Here is a 22650-nt window from a genome sequence, read left to right as displayed (position 1 = left end):
CCAGCCCCACTCCCCCCAGTTATATAATGGGCATGACGTCACACGGTATGGAATACCCCTTTGGCCAGTTTGGGTCAGCTGTCCTGGCTGTGTCCCCTCCCAACTCCTTGTGCCCCTCCAGCCTTCTTGCTGGCCAGGCAGGAGAAGCTGAAAAATCCTTGACTTGGTATAAACACTACTTAGCAACAACTGAAAATATCAGTGTGTTATCAACATTCTCCTCATGCTAAATCCAAAACACAGCACTATACCAGCCACTACACAGAAAATTAACTCTACCCCGGCTGAAACCAGGACACTCAGTAAGGATCTAAAGCTTCCCAAGAGACCCACCAGCTGTCAGTTTTGTCCGTGGAGTGACTGCATTAATGCGAGCAGAGTCACCCCAGGTACCAGCATCAGCCGCATCCCTCTGCAGAGATTGGAAGCACTCCTGCAACTCCAAATCCACCCTGAGAACTAACGCCATCCTATGAGGGAAGCATTGCAATGATTAAGTGGATTTATTTGGGAAGTTTTTAATTGCATAAGATTGAATTTGTTTATCTACTTCTAAAATGGGAGTAGATAAACTTCCATTTTATTCTAATCATTATGGGGAAAACTCAAGACTCCTCCCTGCTCTTGAGGGAGTTTATGGGCAGATGTAGCACAGCATCAGTTCCCCAAGAATGGATGTTTCACACATGGGGTGAAATTAAAAACAAATAAAAGATCTAGCCAACGTAGAGTCCAGTGAGTTCAGTCAGCTTTAGACCCAAGACCTAAAAAAAGACCTTGTGCCCTTTCAATCCTTTTAAATTAAGAGAGCACTGAGGACTATCGTGGGAGACAGAGGGATCCTCAGTAGGATGCTGAACACACATTAAAGAAGAGAAGACAGTACTTGTTTTGTCATATGATTTTGAATGGCACGCATGCCAAATGAGAAGACCGAGAGGATTAGTGGGATTAACCGATTGCTCTTCTCAACCCAACAAAACTGGGCAAGCATCTCCCCAGATAAGCCTCCCAGAAATGGGACAACAGGATCAGAGAGAGAGAATGCAGTACTGTGTTGGCAGGACTCTTACCAAGACCCAACGCAGGAGGCAAAGCATGTGGAGGATGGCAGACCCAGCAGCACGTCCAGGATGCCTCTTTCCATGTTCACAGCAGAGGGCTGTTGCTCACAGCCTCCATCACACCGAGGTGTCCTAGTCTCGGTGTGTGCAGCTGACACTTTCAATATTTCCAGGTGAAAAGCTGGCAAATGTACAAAAAACCAAGACCTAGTCTGCATGTGTAAGTGATTTCAATAAGTAATGTACTGTAAGAAAGAAATCAAACAGCCTGCAATGTTTAATTTATTAACCTTGTTTCCACTGGGAATGGATATGAAACCAATCATGGTTTGATTCATTTTGTCTGTTTCTATCAGTCCACCAACACACGGTGCAAAATTCCAGGTAGTGTGAAAAGGTGACACTAATTACTTGGCAGCACGATCCTGCAATCTGTCCTGCCATACAGCCTTCCCACATGGCCCAGCTGAGGCCATACCCAGTCAGTGACCCAGAGAAATCATCCTTTGTCAAACATCTGCAATTTAAGGCTGGAGGTTTTACAGGAATATTGTGTGGATGCAGTGTGAGGGATTTCCCCCAGCTATACTGCTGCAAAGCAGTTAGGGAGCCTATTCTGGTGAATTATACAGGAATTCAGAGGGGAGCCTCTACTTAGGCTGGACCTAGCAGTATGAATAATTAAGTTGAATATTCCTGCAGATTTTTTTTGTTAAAATGAAGAAAACTTAAATATCTATTAGTGGGATTTGCCCATGCTCCTGCATGCTTTCATAGAGGGGAGGAAGGAAAGGATTCACACCATCTAACTTCAGATGCATGCTGTTGCCATTTGCATCAGAAGAGTTTGTTCCCTTGGCTCACCAGACAGCTCCTGTGAAGAGCCAGGCTCCCTTCACAGCAATCCCTAATAGCAATGCTTTAAATTATCCCATCAAGATGCTAATTTCTATTGGGCTGCCTAGACCCTGGGGAGGTCAGCCTCCTAGCCTGGCACCTACATTTTTCCGAAACTGGATAGTCCTCCCACAAGCATGCACCACAGTCTGCCACGGGCACCATCACAGAAGCAACCCCCAGAAAGACCAAGCAAGGTGAGAGATATTTCTCACCATGATCATTAAAACATCATGAACGTGGCTAATAGGAGGCAAGAGAAGAGAGCTCCAAATAAGGCCAAGTACATGGGGAGTATGGGAAGAGGGGTTGACCACGGTCACCTCAGCAGGTCAGGTTTGGCAAGACCAGAGTTTGCACTCCCCTCCAGAAGGAAGAGAAAGTCCCCACGACTCTCACATCCCCAGTCCCACCAGACACTGCATTTGCTTTTCTGCAGCCTGAGTGGAGTTTACCAGTGATTAAACTAAAGCCACCAACTATCAGCAGGAGGATCCCGGCTCCACTGAAGTCTACAGAAGTCTGGCCACAGACTTTGCCATAGACAGTCTTGGTTCTTCTGCCCTCCAATTTATCTATCAATACTAGTCCTAGATAGCAACTCAAGGGCCCTTCTTGCTACAGCAGATCTCGCCATCAAGGCAAAGTCAATGACAACAGGAAGGCACATTGCAAAAGGCATTTTTAAAAATCCCCCTGCAATCTAACCAGGGCTTGCTGAACCATCATCCTGTATTTTTTTTCCTCTCTCTTTTCTGGCCAGAAGCCACAATATAAATGTTTAATGAGAGTAATAACTTTCCTGTACAATTCTTGCCAGGGAAGATGCTTATTTGTTAAGACAGAAACTCTTACATCATCTTCTAAAGGCAAATATTAGCAAAACAACATTTATTTGAAGCTGCTGACGCCACCTCCTATAATCTCTCTTCACTTTAAAAGAGCCATTTTCTCTCTACAGCAATGAAATTCTTAGCATTACAGGTTAGCACAAATATTCTCTTAATGCAGACACCTTTACAAGCAAGACTCACGAGTAAGCTAGTATTAATATGTCACCCTGTAGACATAGCAAAATCAATCTTTTTCAAAAATTGGCCAGCAAACAACATCAAATGTCACAAAGCTAAGTATCATACAGAAAGATAGAGGCTATCCTGGCACACAGAGCTTGTACCTGAACAGCTGGGAATTGAAGCTGTCTTTCAAATCCCAATTTCACTGCTTAGCTCTGCTAGTAGCCAACCTCTTCCCAAGACCTTTTCTGTGGTACCCTCCACTGTCACTCCAAAATATATTAGCAATGAATAAAAGATGCTACAGACAAGGTCAAGTGACAGGTCAATTTGGAATCGGAGCAGTCACACATCATTTTGCAGTACTTGACCTCTAAATCCCATTGTTATACAACAAAATCACTTATTCAAGACACAGGCTGAGCTCAGTAGAAAGCATACTCTGTTTGCACCTTCCAACTCCCTTGGGAGCACGGGTTAACTTTAAAAATTCCCCTTGTTACCCATGAAGCCTCAGTGGTTAATTACCCCTGCACCACACGCTGTACAAGACAGACAGAGCCAGGGGGAGGGGGAGCGTGCCAGGCAGGACCTGCTCAGGGCTCTCTGCAAACCAATCCATTAGAAATCAAAAAATGCAGCACCTTGGAGCAATTCTCACCACTGGGTTTTTTCCTGATTCTTAAGAGAGTAAAGATGTGCAAGCTACGTTCATACTTGTACAACTTCCACTCGATTTGGGGAAATTCTCCGTCAGAAACAAATGAAATCATTTAAGCAAGAGGTGTCCAAGTGATCTGGGAGCACTGAGGGTATTCACTGGGATTTGTAGCTTTCTGACAGATTCCACATTTGATAAAACCTTTTTGATCTAATAAATGATCTGCCATAATAGCTGCTTCAAAGAAGAAAAAAAAAAAAAAGCTGCTGAAGCATTAGCTATAACTTTACAATCAATAATGAGCAAAGTTTGCTTGGGACTTGATCCAGGACTCTATTTTTCTTTTCATCTGAAAGTATTTGCGAGGCAGACAAATACCAAAAGAGGGAAGGGAGAAGGGTTTACCAAGCGTGATTCTCTATTAATGATTTTGGATTACATTTAAGTAAAGCCATCTCAGACAACACCAGAAAGTATCTCCTCCAGTAATGCAGTTATTTTTCTTAATAAGTTCCTGATATCCTAAAGAAACTTATAAATTACACTCTGTTTTCACCCAGGTCAGAATTTAAGGTTCGTCACCAGGAAAAGAGAGAGGTTTGTGCTGCAGCTCCTCTTGCCGTTGCTGGCAGGACTTGTACAGTTGGCTGCTCTCCCATGCTCTGCACAGCCCTAAGACACGCCAGCCCCACACGGGAGGGTACAACCATGAGGCATGGCTGAAGCACAGAGGTGTGAGGTTTTATAGCGTCTGACACAGCTCATCACGCTGTCAGTATTTTTGTTTCTATAGGGAAACTTTGTTTCACAGCCTGCTTTAACCACAGTGTTTTATACAGGTAGGCATTCTGGCTTTTCCTATTTCTCACTTTCCCCATTCATTTTTTCCACCTGCCCTCTAACTTCAGCAGGAGAGGGTGTTACTTTTCTTCCTCGCTAGTTATCTCCGGTCCTTGCCAATAAGGCAGCCGGGGCACATCAGTCTGGATAACCCAGATTAGCCATGCCACCAGGGCCAGAGCGAGCACCTCACTTGCAGGGAGTGTTAACCCAGGGTCTGGGCACAGACAGCGAGCGCCGAGGCAGGTTTGCTAGAACGAGACTAAGAATTTGCTGTCATTTGCAAAGTTTTTTTAAATATAGAGCCCTTGACATCTGGAGTTTGCAGTGAGTGCCTCAAGCTCTGATTTAGCACCTCTTTCACCAACAAAGCAGAGACTGTTCAAAGGCACATGCTCCCTGATTGCCTCTCTTAATTTACGTGCACTGCTCGCAGACAGAGATGAAAACTCTAACACCAGGCACATCACATCACTGTGGACTCCCAACGCCAGTGACAGCCAGGACAGCCCCCACAGTCTTTGGCTGGGAAGCCAGAAGACCAGTCAGCAGCACCAACAAATCGTTTTGAGCTCAGAAAACAGGAATGGGGTGCAGCTACCCATGCCACCCACCTGCTGCTCAGCTGCAACACGGAACTGCACACACAGGTGACAGGCAAGCTTACCCATGGATGTTAAAGATACGCCACAGATCTCACTACTTTCTACTTTCTTTGGCATCTTCTGAGTATACTCCTTGCAGGAAGGGAACCAGAAGCAGCATCTGACCCTACTCTTCCTACTGGATACCTCTGAAATGAGACTAGCACCAGAAAGCAGGTACAACAGGCTGAACTAAGACAGCAGAAGTCACATAGCAAGCCAGAAACACATGCCTTGTGTTTATAAAACTGTAGAGAGCGTTTCACAATTCATTGCAATTTAATATCGCCAGTTTGCAACTCATGCCATTACTTACTTTCATTGCCCTGTGTACCACCAGGGAGGTGGCAGGCACACTGGATGGAGGGATACAAGAGGACAATGAAGGATGGGTCTGCGAGATCTGAAGAACTCCGACAACTGTACTAGGGAAAGCAGTTTCTGTGTTTAGCGTCAAGAAGCCATGGAGGAGAAGCCAAATTTCAGGATAATCAGGATGAAGTTAATGAGGATTTTTCTCATTGCCAAGAACAGCTCCAAGTGATAGGGCTGCAACTGAGCTGCATGGCTGCCTCAGATCACCACGCTCTGCTCGGCAGCATCTAAGCCGCAAGGCACGGCACAGAAGGTACAGGATCCATGTGCTCTGGAGATGGTTGGTACAGCTCCTGGCATCCTCATGGAAAGGCCTGCCATGTTTAGATCTACAGGTCCAGCACTTGCTGAAGGTAAGTGTTTGAAAGAGCATTACTTTCAAGCAACAGTATCAAAAAGAGCAAAGAACAGCATGAGATCATTCTGCTAGCTTGCAACAGCTCTGTGTAAGGCATGATCATTGCAAAGGACTTGCCAAAGAGTCTTAAAAGCATAATCTCTCTGACCTGTAAATGGCATTTCTGCTTCTAAGTCACCCAAGGGATTTTAGGAGTGGCACTGAGGGTATTTTTCAGGACAGCACTGCAGGATAGGAGACTGGAACCTGGTAAGAAAAATAAGGATCCAAAACTAAACAGAGTTTACATCAAAAAATGTTTAAGAAACAGCTGCTTTCTCCTCAAGGATCGAGAAATCCTCCCCCTTTGCCCCATCACCTTCTCCCAGACCTGCAAAATCTCTGCAGTGACAGTCTGCTGGCAAGGGGCTCCAAATCTTTACTTCAGCTACCTGAGCTATCCCCCTCCCCAAACCCTCTGGGCACACCTTCCCCCATCCTTGTGGCTCCCTACACATGTAGGACCTCAATTAGTCTCTAGCACAAGGGCCCAGATGGCTCTTCCCTGAGCCCCTGCAGCCAACCAGACCCCTGCTATCCACATGGATGGAGAACAGACACCTCAGGCAAGAACGGCTGCGAACACAGTTCACGGAATGGTGTGACAAATCGTCTTGTAATTCACAGCCATCTGAGTGTCCTTGAACTATAACCACTGCTGCAGCCCCTATTAACGTTTAGTAACAACCAAGACAGCTCTAGCTCATTTTTATACTCTTGGCAGAAGGCATCCTAACAGCAAAGGCAGGCAGGTGTCCTTGCACTGAGCTGCCATTAAACGGAGATCCAGATTTTGTCACCAACAAAGCTCAGAAGCAATACCACTTGCACTTTTAATTCGGGGCCACCCTATCACCTACGCAGAGACCCTGGGGTAATTCCCAGCAGGTTATGATTTACTAGACTTCTGAAGATCAAGACAGACCTCTCCAGTCACAGGTATCTTCTCTCTCGATAGTTCCTGTGTCCCAGTTCACGGGCAATATGCTGTCAGTGAGAGCCACCCAGTGCTGCTCTTCACTGTTTGACTTCTTTAAACTGCGAGGACAAAATCTGGTGTTGTCAAGAGCATTTCATCTACACTTCTGCTTCTGATAGCCCAGTAAAGGCTAGAGACTGTTGCTCCAACCTGTGTGTGGCTGCAGGTGGCATTTATGCTCTGTTCTTAAATAGGAACAGCCCACCAATAACACCAAGGGACAGAGACGGTTCAAGAAAATGGAACATGTATCATCAGCTTTGTTAAAAATCTACTTTTTGAGCTGGTCTATTACCTCCTGGCAATCCATTCACTCTCACACCAAGGCACTGCAGAGACACTGTCAATTTGGCTTATACCCAGAAGAGCCCACAAAATTAAAATCTCCATGCCAAAACGAAGTGACTTGCTCACTCCTCTCCGGTAACCCAAGACCTCCCCACTGTACAGATCAGGTGGGGGAGTTTCAAACTCCTGGGCCTTTATTTGTTGAAGCCCAAGGAAAGATCTTTAGAGTTTTTTCTCATCCAGTAATTATAACTTGAGTTTTAACTCATACAATTAAACAAAACTATTGAAACACGCAAACAGGAATTATGAAATCTAGGATTTCCTATTTCTCTTTCAAACTCTCATTAATTTATTGATATTCAGAAGTTTAGGATATCACAGGAAGGCATTTGTCATGGATTTCTTTTAAGTGTGGGATCAAAACAAAACAAAAAAATCCTTAGGTTACAAAAACACTGCAGAAGATGGACAGATTATGTAGTAAGAAAGCCCATCATCTCTTCCCAGCCTAAAATAAGAAGAAGCAATAAGTGATTGACAGCAAACTATAGTCAACAGAGAAAAAAGTCTTCATACATTATGATTCAGTTTTTCTTTTGTTGACTACAGTTTGCTGTCAATCATTTACAGCTTTTCTTTATTTGAGGGAGGGAAAAAGGTTGCTGTCTCCTTCTTCCCTACCAAGCTGCCTGTTTTCTTGCGTGCACTTTCTACCCAAGGTATTTAAATGTTCTCATCTTGTACTTAACAGAAATATATAATAAACCTCCCAATTACCTTCTACCCTTTTAAATGTCAAACCAATCAAAAGGTTGAAAGGGGAAAATTAAAGCCTATTTTCAGAAGAGCACACTTACTAATGTATTACTGACCTTCAAGAGAAGAGTAAGATAACGCAACTTTTTTCAGTACATATCCTGGCTTCCAGCCTACAGGATGAATTCAGAAATGTGGGATCCATTGCAAAAATGACTCTTAGAAAATTTAATCAGATTTAGGTATCTACCTAAAACTGCGATATCTGATGGGTTCTGGTTTCAGTACTACTTCTGTAACTTTGATTAGCTGCAAGATAATTTTGTCTGGGAGGAGCAAATGGAGAACAGAAACCAGATTCGTTACTAGAAGAGCTGTCTACACCACTGCATCATGCAGCAAGAGGGGTACGGGAATGAAACTGGACCATGCGGAGCTGCCATTGCAAAACATTTCCTAGCAAGGCATGGCTTGCACCTGGCTTTCAGTCTGGTAAGACGACAGTCGGGCCCTTCTACCAATATACTTTTTAAAGCCTTTTTATGCATATTAGAACAAGAGAGTAAAAGTATATATAGGAGAAAGCAAAATGCTTACCAGACACGCACCCAACCAAAGCCATAACAAAGCAAGGGCCTGACTTTTTGATGTGGATATTATTAATCTCTTAATCCTTTGCAACATGCCATCACTCAAAATACGTGCATATGCATTTGGGCCATGAGAATCAGTGGTGTTTTTTCCCTAAGACTTGGCTCAGCAGCCTTTAGCCTCCCACAAAACCCCCTCCATGCACACACTCCCCCCAGTAGGAGCAGAGGTGTCCTCACTGTGCTACAGATGCCACCTCTAACCTGCTTCACCGGCAGATTCCCTGCTGTCCTGCACAGAGCACAACACAAGCACCTTCACACAGCCAAGCTGTCAGCAAGTCAGACCGGCATCGAGGAGCTTTGCAGGGGAGGGTATGGCTCCTCAAGATCTGAATTCAAAATTTGCAAGTGTTAAGATCAAGAAAAATCCTTTTCTGGAGAGAAAAAGCCACACAGAAAAACATAGTGCCTTCTTAAAAATCACATTTATCCATATTTCACTTTGTGCATATGTGATTTTGTTCCACATATGGCAAATCTCATGTTTTCAAGGAGACTCGTGTATGAACAGTTTTGCAGAAATGCACAGAACACAGCTCCTCATGCAAGCATTTTCCCATGCACGTGGCACACTGCTAGATATCCCAACCCGGCACAGGAACTGCTCATCCCTCAATATTTAGCCCATCATGCAGTGATAAGGTGAACTATTTTTAATATCTTTGTGCAATGGTATTTCCATACTTCAGTGCAGGATCAAGGTCTGGTGGGCTGGAGGGTGGTAGGGGCCATTTGGGTGCCTACTACCTCCTGTCACATTACTTTCTTCCCCACATAGCAGCAAGTGTTGTTAAGGAATATGCTTCTGAGGCCCATGAAAGACCACCATCCCCATTACACAGAGCATCCTACAAAAGCCTACGTCCATTCTCCACATCCAGAAGTGCCATACCAACGCTCACGTTTGCCCTTGGCTAACGCTTCAAGGCCAAACCGTGTGTTTTCTTCTTTGCCTTCCTGACAAACTTGTGTTCCTCAGATATGAACATAAATTAACCCTGCTAAGACTGAGGAAGATGCTAGATTGTATAATTGTTGCATAGTACAGCAATATCACTGGTAAGATATTAATACTGGCATCATAAAAGCTGTGTTTACTTGCCTTTTATAGGCACACGGAGCACAAACGTCACTACAGAGCACTGTGCACACGATCAGTGGGCTTGGAGGGATAAAGAAGAGCACAGGCTGTTCCTCTGTACAGGATAATACCAGCTATAATGCTGCAGCCCAAGGAGATTTATGATGCTGTGGCAGCTCCTGGCTCCCTGACTTTGAGGGCGTGCTGCTCTTCCCAGTGTTTGCTGCTGCCATTCGAACACATATTGTTCTGCTTCGTGGTTGCTCAGAGGTTAAAGTTCTCCTCTCCCCGTTAACCTCCCACCCACCACATGCTGCAAGGAGCCCCCCAACACAGCACCCGAAGGGGTCCCTGGGCCTTTCGCTCTGGGTGGCCATGCAGAGACTCTGCCCAGACCAGGAGGAGGAGAGCGGTGCTCACCAGGCAAGGCCACAGAGCTGGGTTCAGACCCAAGACCAGCCATTCACGAGCACCCAACCACAGGGTCTGCTCAGTTTCTAATCCACTCTCTGCAGCAACAGTCCCTTCGTGACCTGGCTGGCCCCACTCGCTCCTTCTCAGGCCCAGCAGCCCCGGCCCCCTACGGCACACGTACACCTTGGGGGAAAGGATGGAGAAGTCCCATTCTCACTCAACCACTGCCAGGCGAGAGCCCCACTCATGGGATCACAGCCAGGCTGCAAAGAAATCTGACATCAGGGCTTGGAGACGGGCTGAAGACTGCAGACCCATCTCACTCTGGTCTCCTGGACTGGAAAAGAACCGCTCCGAAAATGCTACATGGTATTGCATGGTATTCTTAGCTGAAGAAATGAAGATAAAAAGTCAAGAAAGCGCCATATGCAGATGAACCTCTTGCAGACGATGAGGCGGTGACCTCCCAGAACATGCTTCAACTTAGAATAAGCTATTTAAAAGGCCCATTCCTCACAGCTACTTGTCTCCTGGGGAATTAAAATTGGGCAGTTGTTTTCTCAAAGGGGCAGGTCTTGTTTCACAACAAGAACGCAGCCTCATTAAGCCCTTGCTAGGGCTTTTCCATGGGAGTACAAGCGTTCTGAGGTGGGGATGGACATTATCCACCTGGAAGAAAAGCACTGTGCTATCTCAAGGAGGGCTGCTGCAGCACCCAGAGCAGGGTTTGAGCTCCCTGCAGCCTGAAGCACAGAGTCCCCCCTGTCCTTGGGGTGTACAGGTGCCAGCAGCCACAGAGACCATCACGCAGCCCTGTAAATTTACACAAACTTAAAGAGATTTTGTTTTCTTTGCTGCCTTGGCTCCTGAAATTTATTAACGTGACACTAGATGTCCCCAAGAATAGCGCCTGCCAAGTCCATTCCCACTCTCTAAAACCACATTATAAATCATACGCCAGGAGAACATCCTGAATGCTGATGACTGGAGGTTATGGCAGTGATGAGGGCTGCCAGAAAAGATGGATTTTCCTCCCCCAGTCCCAGCAGAAGTGTCCAAACACACCACAGCCACTGCCCTGTTGGGCTGCCGCTCTGAACAAACTGAAACATGTTTATAGGAGTGATCACCACCTCTGCACTGGTTGTTAACACAATTAACGAAGGGATGGTTCAGTGGTTTATAGCTCGAGGTCTAACAGTGGTAGTAACAAGAAGGGCCTTTGTTAAGACAGTTTCTTCCATTACAGCACAATAAAACTATGATTAGTTCCATATTCAGATAATAGAGAAAAACAATTTCCAGTTGCTGTAAATCTTCTGAGGCTGAAGCAGTACTGCCAAGTTACCTATTTGCTTGTTTGCTGCCTTTTGAACATTTCTTAAACAGGGTTGTTATTAGCAATTTAGCTTCTCAAGACACAATACAGTTAATTAACCCCGTCGGGGGGAAGCATTTGTAAGATCAGGCTGGATGCAGAGCAGGTAATCCGGGCTGCACACAGAGGACTCATCCATCCTGCTCTACCACTGCACCCCTGGGCAGCCTGCACCAGTCCAGCAGGTCACCAGCACTGGAGGCTCCTTCCAAGGGAGATGGACACCAGCCATTTGAACTGGCCAGAGACACCTGCATGTACAGAGCGATCACCTGTGTGTTATTGAGAGCTCTCTGTCCACTATCTATTGGGTAAGAAAGAGTGGGAAAGCTGTTTACATAAAAATTATCCCACTTTGATTTGTGTTTTTTGATGAAATGGTTGGGAAGAAATTGGATGGGTTTCTGTGAAGGAAGCAAGAGTGAGGGAGCACGTATGAGAAAGGAAGAAGCATAATACTGGGACAAACCTCATGTGGATGTGAATTAGTCATGAATTAATTTAGACTGGAAATGACAAGAAAGCCCCAGGCCTTGCAGGAGAGGAGCTCTGTATTTCCAAACACAGTATGGGGCCTGGGCATCAAACTGCTGGGAGGCAGAGGTTGACAAGCTCATATCCATAGCTCTGCAATGGGACAGCAGAGATGCCGGAGCAAGAAGTGAAAGCTTATGTCACAAATCTTAAGGTGTCCAATATGTTGAGCAACCTAGTAAGCGTTGTAAGGTGCCTTAACTGTCATGTCTCTGCACAATGTTGTATTAATCCCATGCTTCAGGGTTTCTATTTGCTGCCAGAAGGGGCCTGGGACAACTTTCCTTTTGGGAATAAATTCTTTGCTTTCTTTTCATCTTCCATCTTAGAAGGTGGCCAGCACTTGAGATGGGATGGAACATGACACGCACTGTGTGCTCAGTACCAGGAAAGCTTCAGGAGCCTCCTGTCTTGCTCAGTTGATCATCACCAAGGTCACCAGGAGAGCGCCTGCTTGGATAAATACCCTCCCAGAAATAAGAGAGTCCCATCTTCCTGCATGACTTTCACCAGTGTACTATATCATTGCAAGAGTTGGAACTCCTGACTTGAGGTCGAAGTACCTACGTCCAACACCAGGTCAGGACTGGTTGACTTCCAGCCATTCAGTAGCAAGTCCTGTGGCTATCATGGAGCTGAGCTCAAGAGAGGTTCCTCGCATTGCCCTTGGCTGAGCCACCAACAACTGCTTCACTTATAGGCCTTCCTGCTCATTCTCTCTCTACAGTCACCAGAGCTAACCAAAGACATGCCAGGCTTGGGAGCACTCTCAGCTCCTGCTTTCAGGACAGAGGCCTGAGGACAAGACCTTGGGGTGTACGGGAGAGTTTGGTGGCATTAAGACAACAGAAGCAACACCAGGATCTGTCTCCCACTGGAGTTGGGCACGCAGCCACACAACCGCAGCAGCCTCAGATGGACCTGTGCTCATCTCAACCTATACCCTTTTTACCCACTTTTCCCATGCACAGTCCCCAGCTGAGTGGTCTCCTTGTCTCTGTTCTGCTCTGCAAGGCTTCAGCCCTGGGAATGGCAGGAAGGGCTGGGGAGAAATAAAAACAGAAAGTAGTATTTCTGTTTCTTCCCAGAAGGACAGGCTCTTTCACAAAAGGCACAGAGTAGGCTATGCAGAGAGATGGTGGAAGAAGCGAAGAACAAAAGGCAGAGGAGGACCTGTTTGCCAGGAGACAATGAGAAGTCCAGTACTTCTACATCCAGGTCTTTCAGCAGAAGAGAAGGCAAGGCAGAACAAAGGCAGAGACTCTATGCTGGAGCAGCCGTCTCTTCTCTGAGCAGATCCCTCCCTGGTTCTGTGCTCCAGAAAGCACCCCGGAGCACACAGGGACAGGCCAGAAACAGCAGAAAGCAGCTCCCCATGCCCACGCCGAAGGTGCGGTGGGGAAGAACAAGCTGCAGACAGATGCAAACTCTCAGTGCTGAGGGACAGCATGTTTAAGGAAGGAGCCGTTTGGGAATGGCAGGAGGGAAGGACAACCCAGCATCATCTCAACAGCTTGCTGAGGCAATGTGCAAAATACAAATGCCAATTAAAGAGTTAATACACTTGCAGCACATGTGGTGTGGAGATAGAGACTGTGAGGAAGGGCTCCCAGCTCCGCTGGCAGGCGGGCAGAAGGTGTCCATGCATGCACAGGCGTGCTGCAGCAGCCCTCAAGCGCAGATGGCCGGGACAGGCCAGGCCTCTGCAGTTTCTCTGGCAATCCCTCACCTCCTCAGCCTGTTTCTCACAATACCGAGCGCTGCTCTCCCACACACTCTATTAAGGAACGCCCCGCATTAATTTTAAATGCTCACATTTTTGCAACAATGCTGTTAGCGCTGGAAAAAATTCCAAAGAGCAAAACTATAAAGAGACATCTTCAAAACAGAGGCGGTCTGGCAGGCAGAGCAGCCTCGTCGCAGTGTGGACAGAAGATGGCCATGCCCGGTGGCTGCATGCACAGCCCCGGTAGCAGCCTCTGACCAGGCCAGCGCAGGGCTGCTGCAGCCCCAGCACTCAGACACACACGTTCAAGGGTCGCTCGGTGCCAAAGCTCCTTCGCAGGTCCGTGAAAACGGGTCCTGCCAGTGCTGGAGCATGGCTGCTATCGGAGGACCACGAGTGCCATCTGCAGCACAGCCCTCAGCCACACGCCGACAGTGCTGCACAGCATCCTCCTGGCACCAACCCTGCCCTGAAACTCTGGTCCGCTGCTCCTGATCAGCTCCCCGCCAGTCAGGGCTCGCAAAGGGTTTTAGCGCTGCAGTTAACCCCAGCAGTAATTGCTCAGGGCTTGCCGAGAGTCAAACTCAAACTCCCGAACAGAGAACAGCAAAACAGGGAGTCCAGATCACATTGTTTTTCTCCACTTTCTATTTTTTTGCAAAGAGGCACTTTCACATCAGGACCAGAGGTAAACCAGAGAAGTAGGAGAGGGCAGAAGAAATGTGCCATCCCAGGCGTTTTCCGAGTTCTTGTCTTCTTTGGAATTGCTGGGAAGCTCCTCTCCGCAGCTGGCTGTGTGCACCCACACCACGGCAATTCAACACAGGAAAGCTGTAGTGAGCCAGTCCAGCCTCTGCAGGGTCTGAAGGTGACACCCGACTGATTTAGATACTAGAGAGCAGAGTCATCTGAACTGAGACTACCACGAGTCCTCCAATACCCCCTCGGCTGGACTTCTCCAGGCAGCTGCACTACTGCTGCTGCATGCATGCATCCACCCTCCTGCGGAGCCTCCCGTTCTCAAAGCTGGTCATGAAGCTTTAACATAGTTATGACCAGATAAATGACAACTGCCGAAGCAAACTGTACCAGCTCTGTCACTTGTGGCAAAAGCATCACAGACACTGCATTCAAAACTGGCTTAACAGAAAAGCCCCCGCACCCACCGTCCAGCCAAGGTGACCGTATGCATCAGAGCAGGGTGGTGCCCCACAGACCCTTCTTCTACCCTTCCTGCCATCAGGTAAGATGGAGCACTGAAACTGCTTCCTAGAGACACTGGCAGGGGATGCCCCGTCCCCTGCGCAACCTGCCACTCATGTCCATCCCCACCAGTGTCCCGGCTCACCTTCCCCAGCGCAGGGCAGGAGCAGTGTGGGAAGAAACAGGCGCTTTCAAAAACTCCACTGCCAAGACATCTTCCACAGTTTCACCTCTTGTGCCCTCCTGTTACCCACACAGGTTATCATGAGCGCCCTGCCTCAGCGGAGCACCCTCGGGGAAGGCAGGCTGTGATCCTCCTTCCCCAGGATGGTCGTCCCCCATCCCGGGAGGGCTGCAGGTGCCCACTGGGAACCTGCGAGTGCATCTGCTCAGTCCAGGTGAACTGAACAGAGGAACCTTCTCTCAAAGTCATGCCAGCTACTCCAGCACACTGATTTCTTTCAGGATATTGTCTTCAGAGATTAATGTCTTCAAGTTTAACAAGATCGCCCCTTGTCACTGTTATGGCTTGGAAACATCTCAATGTCTGTTAATGTTATAGGTGATGCTGGCACTGGTTCCAGGCTAATAATCCAAGAATAATTGCAGAGGACCCTCAATATGCAAATACACCAAGAAGGGAAAGGGTGTGATGTTCATCCGCTGAGCTGGTCTTTGCAGTCCCTGATCATTTGAAGAGGACACACAAACCACAGCCGCCTGGAGACAAAGTGCAATGGCTGCAGCCCAGTACACTCTGGTGAGGTGAAGGGGCAGCGTTTCTTTCAAATCTCATTTCTCACATACACTCACAATTCAACTGGCTGGGAGCAGCTGTAAAAGAACTAAGGTAAAATTAGTTCCAGCTGTAAAATGTCTGGTGTTGCTTAAGAAAAAGAACTGCCAAAAGCTGTCACTCCTCTCTTCTGCATACCTGCATGATGGATAGGTCTCCATCTCTTCATACAAAAGGATGCAAAACGGCTTGGAAACTCCAGCATCTCTGCATCAGAGAGAGGTCACCCAGACAAAGTGAAGTAGAAGGAGCCAGTTTTGGAGGCTTTAAGATATTTAAAGAATTAATAAATAAATAAAACCATCTATACTGAAGTGTCTCCTCATGCCCACCATTTCTGCAGGGAGTTCACACTGCCGTACCAGAAAGGACTGATAAGGTTCATCCAACATTAATGTCATTCAACACTCCATACCGTAGCACACCTGCAAGCACCGGGCAGGGGCATGGCGACAAGGGGATGGAGAGATGAGGTGGTTGCACATGCAGATGGGAAGGGGTGAAAAGTCCATTTAGCAGCTTCTACTCAAGTGAACAGGAGAAAGCAGCCAGGACGCCAAGTGACAGTTGTATATACTGTATATAACAAACACACACGTAATACCTCTTTGAACCAGCTGCTTTGTGCTGTGAGTAACTGGGCAATACTGACACCGTACTGCTCCTTGAAATACATAAAAGCATCACTAAAATGGTGGTGTCCCCTTCCACCTACATTTCAAAGCCCCAGGTGCTCATTTCAGCACACAAATGCATTGAGACGTGGACAGGTTCTGTGCTTCCAGAACAGTCATGTGCAATACAAGGCAGTTGGGACCGCAAAGAAATACATGTGATTTCCTGGCTGCACTTACAATGTTTATCGACTTCACCCAAGAAACACAATGAGCGGTGTGTCTATTGTGATGCTCTCGCACTCTCCAGCCACCTCTGCCATTTGGTTCTTACCCATCCCCATCCCTTCTTCCCACCTCCTTTCCCCTCCGCCGGGCTGCTGGAGCACAGCCATCACCCACCACCCCACACAGCATCACCCCAACCAAACCCCAGCCCCTCGGCTCTGCAGGCACCGAGGGCAAGCCTGTAGGAACACTCCTGTCCCCATCCAGTGCAGAATGGTGACAAATGGTTTGCTCCTCTGCTTTTTAAGAGCAAAACTTGCTCTGCAGGACCAGCCACTAGCAGAGTCAGCCAGCAGAGCCATGAGACAAGGTGTGCAGGAGCCAGCTGGATGCTGCTTGGAGTGACAGGAGCTCATTTTAGCATAAAGAGCAAGAGAAGGCAGCACAAGGAGTTCCCTATATACAGTTCTGCCTTGACGTTTTGCAAACAAAAAGGGGGCAAGTGGGTAGAGGACTTTTTAAAATCAATGGCAGTCAATCTACATAAAATCAGACATGTGGGTCCATTTACATTTTCATTAAAATATCTAGTTTTCTACAGACAAAAAAAGATAAAACCACCACATAGGAGGCAATTTAGCTACACATAGGAGTTGCACCTCACTGCAGCAGTTTGGGTCAAATATTTTTAGCAAGATTTGAGAATGGAAATGGATCATCATGGTATTTAAATAAAAATCCTGGGTATTTCTAATATTAATCTCTGAAAGTGACAGTCAGATCACTTTCAACAACTTTGTGGGAGAGGGAACATAACACATAGTCTACACATGGGCGGCTTTAATTTAAATAGGCAATAATATTTAACACAGGAAATCTTCAACAGCATTAGAAGGAAACAGAGGCTTTCCCACTTTCCATTCAAACCCCAAGGCAGCACTGCTGGAGGCATACGCAGAGCGCACCTGCAACACGTCCCTTCTGCCAGGCACTGCCAGCAGCAAGCAAGACCCCTCACGTGCATCACCACCCCAAGCCCACCAAAAGACCTGGGCAATGCTATGTATTCCCCAGAGCACCTCTAGGAAACAAAGCAATCCCAGTCAGGAGCACTCATGCTGTATGTAAAACAAGGGGAGGCACCTTGGTGGGGTTGGGGGAGAGAAATCATACCAGCAGTGAACTAATAATATACATATACAAATAAAACTCATCACAGCCAGTCCAGCTCTTGCCTCTTCCCCTATGGCCCAGCTGTCTGCAGGTCTGCTGGCATGCCAGCACTATCCCCTCACCACCTGGGGCACCAGAATGTGACAAAGCCACCTCTATCCCAGGGAAAGGGAGACCTGCCCCAGTCCCCAAAACGTCCCTGGTGCCCAGCTGGGATGGCGCTGCATAGGCAGGATCCAGCCAGAGATCACCCAAGTCTCCTGCACTTCAGAAAGCCACGGTCTGCTCGCTGTGCTCCCACAGCTCATCACTCAGCCTACAGGATAAGGACAACGGGATGCTGCTCCTGGGCCAAACCCGGCCTTCATCTCTTTCCCAGGAGCACAACCCAAAAGCAACAACAGGGTTACAAACTGCTAAGAAGGAGGTAAAATACCACCCAGTGATACGAGACATGGTTGTGGCAAGAGTGATTATTTTGCTCAGCACTTATTCAGGACAGTTCAGCAGCCCTTTTGCTGCACACTACAGACAACAACTGTCGTCTGCCTTCACATCCAAGAGTTAACTGAGTTTTTTTACTCAGAAGACCTAAGTGTGGCAAACTCATGCTGTTTCTTCCCCCTTCTCCAGCCAATGTCCCCTTGGTGTCCGCTCCATCAGGCCCTGGGGTGGGTAGTGCTACTCTGCCCTCGGGCTGTCGCTGGGATGCTGCAGTGTCTCAAGCTACTTACTCCTTCCTCCCTTTAGCAAGGACAGCAGCAACTTTGAAATAATAGACATTCTCCAAAAAAAGTACCATTTTGATGAACCAACATCTGCCAGTGAATAAAGCAGTTTGTGAAACAGTTTCCAACCAGTTGGATTTAAACACACCGTTACTGGGGGGTCCCAGAGGGACGCCTGTAAGGTACCTTGGGTAGAAGGCATAACTACTGCTGCAGAATGGAAATGCCAGGTAATTAAACCCTCTTCTGCCTAACAAAGAAAAGCATATGAAGCACCGACTGCTTAAAGATAAAACCAGAAACGTTCAAATCACACGAGGCACATATTTTTAACAACCAGGATGATTGGAATAAACTCTGGATGGAAAGGTGATTTCTCCATTTCTCAGTTTCTTCAGGCCACATTTGGATATCTTTCAGGAAAGGTGCTTTACAAATGCACAAGTTACCAGGGTCCATGCAGGGAGTAAAATTCAGTTGCCTCTGATTGCAGGGAGGTCACATTAAACAATCTAATTTCCCCCTAACTTCAAACTCTACCAGTCTGAAAATTGTATTTGTTACCTCCAAGTACTTCTAGGTAACAGGAAAACACGAAAGAAAAAAGAAAAAAGCAACCAAAAATCCCCACTGTTAGTAGACTGCAGCTCACACCATCAGCACTTGCAGATGTAGTTTGTGTTGCAAAGTCCTCTGCTAATTTTGCATTGCCATCGCATGCATTCTCCTGCAGGACCAAAGGAGCTCCCAAACAGCAGAAACCTGGGAAACAAAGTCTCCTCGGCATCGTGCTTCCTCCCTCAGCAGCCAAGCCTGAAGAGGGGGTGTAAGCCCAGCCTAACGGGCATAACGTCTACGAACCAAGCACATCCACGAGCACCCTCCAGTAGTGCAGATCTCCTGGCACATAACTACACAGACCCCCAGACACTGCTTATGGGAAGGCTAATTTCAAATAAAGGATTTCAGCTTTATTACTACTGCATTTTACCGCTTTTTAATGCTCCATTAACAACAATAAGACAATACAGAAGTGTTTACTAAAGAGTTTGTGAACTATTTTGTTATTTCCTGGGGTATGAAGCTCTTCAATTCATCTTTAGATTGTTCCTCTTTCAGGCTTCATCCAGATTTGTGTCAACAGTAACTGTCCCATGTTATCCCATACAATTTTGAGATTTCTAACATTTAAAACAGAATTTCTTCCTAGGACAGTGTGCCCCATGGCCGGCACAGTGCAGGGGAACTCCAGCAGCAGCAGCAGAGCAGCCCTTATGCCGAGGAGAGCTGGGCACCATCAAGCATCCCATCCTGTAACCTGCTCCTAGAGCTGGGACGTGAGCACAAGAAGTCCTTGAACCATCACGCATCCTCTTACCCTTTCCCACCTGCCACTGCTTCAGGCAGGGGCCTGTGGCAGGAATACAGCATTCCCAGAAGGCTCTCTTCATCCCCAGAAAGAAATTAGGTATCACCCTGGTCAGAGGACAGCACAGGACTACAAAGGGAAGATGAAATAGATGTCTCTCTTGACCAGAAGCGGGGTGGGGGGAATAGACATGTTCCTCTGCCCATCCTGCTTTTCTTGCTTTCCTCTGCAGTGACACGATAAGTATCAACTCAGCATTAGCAGATCTAGGGCATCTAGTAGCCCCCAAGGACCCATTTAGAGTTAATTTAACCATTAGTATAACCCCAGAAATCAGGACTAATGGATGCTTTGCATCCAAATCCGCTTGGATTTCCTCCTCCCCGTGAGGAGATCTGATGCACTCCCTATGCACCACATTTATGCCTCCGTAAAGGTGGTCCATGTGCTTTCAATATACCACTTTGTAACACTTAGCCATTGGAAACCTAATTAGTTATATCTGCTGAAGGCTTAAACTCAGTCTGTCTGCCAGGGCAAGAGCCAGGTGGACTCCTAGGAGCATCACTGTCTGACAGAGGGCCAAGCAAAGCTCTGTTAGTGTATTTGTCATGCTCATCCCTCCTGTCCAAACTAAGCTGGTGGGTTGAATAAAATCTATGCAAGAAGTTTTACAGAAGTGACAGGGATTTTTTAATCCCCATTGATTTGTTGTGAAACAGGAAGCATCAGAATAGCTTCCATGGAGAAGTGGATTATTTCCCCAAATCTCTCCTGCCCTTCAGTTAAGCCTTTTCCTGGAGAAAAAAAAAGAAAACCAAAACACACCAAACAAAATCATTCAGCCTTTTTTCTTAAAGAAGGAAAGATTTCAACCTATACAGCTTTGAAACAGTTTCTTTCTCAGATCCTTTTCTAAGGTGAAATCGTTGACTCATCACTTCCTGCCTGATTGGGCAGGAGGAGAAGAAAAAGAATTAATCACTGCTAGTCCTGCCAACACACTGCTTGGGTAGGTTACACAGTGCTTTTGCAAGGCCAGAGCAGAGTAGGCACCTTATCCCAGCCTTGCCGGAGCCCTGCTGCAAGACTGTGGCCCTTTCATCCTTTGTGCCTCGGTTTCCCCATCTGTCAGCATACTTGATGAGCCTGTCTCGTTTCAAAGAGCACGCTGGGCTCTGTGGATGAACTGTGCCACACAGGAAGGAGTTTCCATCTGTAACCAAATGGTGCATTTTTCTTCATAGCAAAGGAAATAATAAAATGCCAGTTTGAGCATTACACAGCGCAACAGTCTCCAGGAAAGTGATACTTTCCTGATGTTCTCTACAAGGACGACTCCAAGATCCACGTGGTCCAGCAGATGTTGGTCCCAGGTGAGGCTGCCCAGGGAAATGGTGCTCCATGCCGATGACATTCCTGTGGCCAGACACTGCACATCCTTTCAAAACACAGCTGCACACCCGCTGCTCCTTGACCCCAGCATTGGGCAGAGCAAGAGGTTTGTGCTCAGGGACATTGATCAGGCCTGGGGGGACCTGCACATCCTAAAATGGAAGCAGTTACTAAGCTCTGTCTTTAAGAAAGCAGCAAGCGAGATGGGATCCTGTGCTTGACTTCCCCAGGAAGGGCTGGGAGGAGGACTTAAAGAAAGGCTTGAGGGACCTGCTGGCAGATCAGCTGAATCAAAGGGCTGGTAAAGAAGACACCCGGACACTCTCCTGCTCGGGCTGTCCCAGCCCAGCAGCACAGAAAACTGCCTCCCTTTTCTCAGGAGGAATCCACAGCCACAGCACTGAGGGCCCAGCTTCTGTGATTAGACTGTAATTTCCACTTGGATAATTACTCTTAATATAGATATCCAGGGAGAAAAGCAAGGAAACCCATCCAGTCAGCAAGGCAACTGAAGAGTAGCACAGCCTTAGGAAGACAGGGACAGAAGGGAGGCGAAAGCCTCCAGCCTTAAGGCTTCTCAGTCCCCTGTGCTGACTGTCCCCATCTGTTTCGTGACCCTCAGACACTCCCAGGTCTGTCTGTCCCGTTTCATCTTGAGCAGCGCAGGACGGACACTTCTGCCACCCCTGAAGCATGTTCCCAGCTAGCAGCTTTGGAGGAAAAGCTGCTTTGGCGATGGCCAAACCCAAGACCTTGCAACCTGGCAGTTACACCCCCTGCTACAGACCACACGAATTTGCCAGCAGGTATAACACACAGTTTCCAGCTGATGGAAATATTTTCCTAAGCTTGGACGCTAAGACAGACCCTGTATCCTATACCCAAGACAGCATCTTCCTATGTTTTGTGCCATCGCACATGCAAAGGCTTCTTCCCTATCAGTATGGTTCAGCAGGGCTAACACTCCGCAGCAGAAAAGATTTTTTAACACTTGGATATTACCCAGGTCTTGGCACCCAAAGGGTTCATTTGCTGACAAAACACCCAGGCGGAAAATAGATTTTTATGACTCTTACTAAGAATTCAAAACCCAAATTACAGTATAGTCACTCTGTCGAAAAAATGCCAGTTTTTCCCTGACGATGACTGGATTTCCCGAGCACAGGTATTGCAGAGATGTTCTTGCCAAGCTTCCTTAAACAAACCCAGTTCTGCATCATATCTGCCCTTCATGTGGTTAAATATAAATGACAACTCGGTGCAGCGGGGCAGATGCATGCACAAAGCTGGTCCACTGCTTACAAAAAAGGCAGAAGTTACAACTTCTATTTCTTATCAGTAAAAGCCTTCAACAATTACAACTATGCAGTAAAACACAAGAAAAGGTTGGGCTTTCCTAAGGGACCATCCTTTGATATTTAAGCCAATTTTATTTAAA

Source organism: Aquila chrysaetos, chromosome 2, assembly GCF_900496995.4.
Source record: "Aquila chrysaetos chrysaetos chromosome 2, bAquChr1.4, whole genome shotgun sequence".
Lineage (NCBI taxonomy): Eukaryota > Metazoa > Chordata > Aves > Accipitriformes > Accipitridae > Aquila > Aquila chrysaetos.
The sequence above is the reverse complement of the archived record's forward strand: the minus strand, read 5'-3'. Positions refer to the sequence as shown.